The following is a 2,500-nucleotide window of genomic DNA, read 5'->3' as shown; positions in this document are numbered from 1 at the left end:
ACCTAACCCAAGTTGTGCCTTAACCTAACCCAAGTTGTGCCTTAACCTAACCACGTTGTGCCTTAACCTAACCCAAGTTGTGCCTTAACCTAACCCACGTTGTGCCTTAACCTAACCCACGTTGTGCCTTAACCTAACCCACGTTGTGCCTTAACCTAACCCACGTTGTGCCTTAACCTAACCCACGTTGTGCCTTAACCTAACCCACGTTGTGCCTTAACCTAACCCACGTTGTGCCTTAACCTAACCCACGTTGTGCCTTAACCTAACCCACGTTGTGCCTTAACCTAACCCACGTTGTGCCTTAACCTAACCCACGTTGTGCCTTAACCTAACCCACGTTGTGCCTTAACCTAACCCACGTTGTGCCTTAACCTAACCCACGTTGTGCCTTAACCTAACCCACGTTGTGCCTTAACCTAACCCACGTTGTGCCTTAACCTAACCCACGTTGTGCCTTAACCTAACCCACGTTGTGCCTTAACCTAACCCAAGTTGTGCCTTAACCTAACCCAAGTTGTGCCTTAACCTAACCCAAGTTGTGCCTTAACCTAACCCAAGTTGTGCCTTAACCTAACCCAAGTTGTGCCTTAACCTAACCCAAGTTGTGCCTTAACCTAACCCAAGTTGTGCCTTAACCTAACCCAAGTTGTGCCTTAACCTAACCCAAGTTGTGCCTTAACCTAACCCACGTTGTGCCTTAACCTAACCCACGTTGTGCCTTAACCTAACCCACGTTGTGCCTTAACCTAACCCACGTTGTGCCTTAACCTAACCCACGTTGTGCCTTAACCTAACCCACGTTGTGCCTTAACCTAACCCACGTTGTGCCTTAACCTAACCCACGTTGTGCCTTAACCTAACCCACGTTGTGCCTTAACCTAACCCACGTTGTGCCTTAACCTAACCCACGTTGTGCCTTAACCTAACCCACGTTGTGCCTTAACCTAACCCACGTTGTGCCTTAACCTAACCCAAGTTGTGCCTTAACCTAACCCACGTTGTGCCTTAACCTAACCCAAGTTGTGCCTTAACCTGCTCTGTAATTGGCATATGACACGTTACATTAATCCAGTGTTGTCTAACCACAACCCTCTGAATATAGTTCGCTACTCGCACCGCCCACCCTCTGTGTATCGTTTCATGTTCAACACTTCGCAAGTGTTGCTTACTTTTTACATGCTCCCGCTGTACACTGTAATGTGGACGACTGCAGGATGTACATCGCCCCCACCCTCCCCCCTGCCTTCGCACGCTGGTCGTTCAGGTGCTTGCGTGTTCAATGCCCTTCGCAGCTGTTCACTGGCATTCGCATGTCGAAGCGCTCAGTCTACGTCGTGGTACGGCCTGTGTCCACTGTCCGCTGATGTCGTAAGCTTAACCCTCACATTGTACTGCACATAGGTCCGTATGTACTGCATGATACGCTGTGGCACATGTGTGACCGTACAACGACTGCGCCCAACAACAGCGAACCATACGGTCCAAATGTTGTGCACTCAGCCACGTGCCGTCTCCCCATAACAGCTACATTGCAGTGTGGTACGCCATAGAGACGTGTGGGATTAACGGACGCCCTGGATGGCGATCAGCATGAGCCGTCTGTTGATGTAGTGGCGCGTGTATTCAAACGTAGTCGTCTCTTCTCACACAGTGTGATAGCATGGTGCACCGCGTTCCACATCTGCGACATGGTACAGATGCTGGTTGACAGTCGGTCTCGTAATGGACATCGCATACGTAGGGGGCCACCTCCCACGTGTTCTCTAGTTTCGGTTGCACATTTTGTTGCGTGTATGTGGGCAGACGTAGTGTGTCGTGACACCTAACAGACAGGTATGCAATAATCGTTGCATTTGCAAACTGGGATGGACGTCTACGTTTGCTGGTGACGTTACGCAAATGAACAACTGGTAAACCCATTGTGGTGCGGTTGTTGTTGCTGGAGGTAAATCAGTAAGGGCAAATCTGTGTGTGAAGCGATACGCGGCGGGTGGCTGGGTGGGACCGTCCCCGGCCGGTGAGGGGGGGCCGCCCGGCGTGCTGGCCGCGCGGTGCGTGGGCGCACGCGCTACAGCCGGCTGGTGGGGGCGCCCAGTGGCAGGCGCGCCGGCCGACGGACGCGGCAGGCGGCGCAGCTGCGCGCCGGGGCACCCTGCGCGCGGCGCCGGGCGGCCAAAGTGGGTCCTCGCGGGCCCGGTGCGAAGCGCGGTGGACATCTGCAGTGTGCTGGTCCGACTGAGGACTGTGTGCGTTGAGGATGCGCCGCCGCCCGGCACTCGGCGCCGCGACGCCGTCTGCTGCTCGGTCGCCCCAGCGGTTCTCGCTGGTGGTTTGTATCGCAGTTGTGCAGACGTGTTGGCACGTGCGCTGTGCTGGGAGAGTTCGCTTCGGCACCCACGTGGGGCCTTTGCCCTTCTGTGGCGCTGGCGTTGGAGCTGCCGGTCACCGTAGGTGGCGCGTGTTGTCTCCCGCCGGCAATGCCACGACAGCACGCTCC

This window comes from Schistocerca cancellata, unplaced genomic scaffold, assembly GCF_023864275.1.
Source record: "Schistocerca cancellata isolate TAMUIC-IGC-003103 unplaced genomic scaffold, iqSchCanc2.1 HiC_scaffold_78, whole genome shotgun sequence".
Taxonomy (NCBI): domain Eukaryota; kingdom Metazoa; phylum Arthropoda; class Insecta; order Orthoptera; family Acrididae; genus Schistocerca; species Schistocerca cancellata.
The sequence above is the reverse complement of the archived record's forward strand: the minus strand, read 5'-3'. Positions refer to the sequence as shown.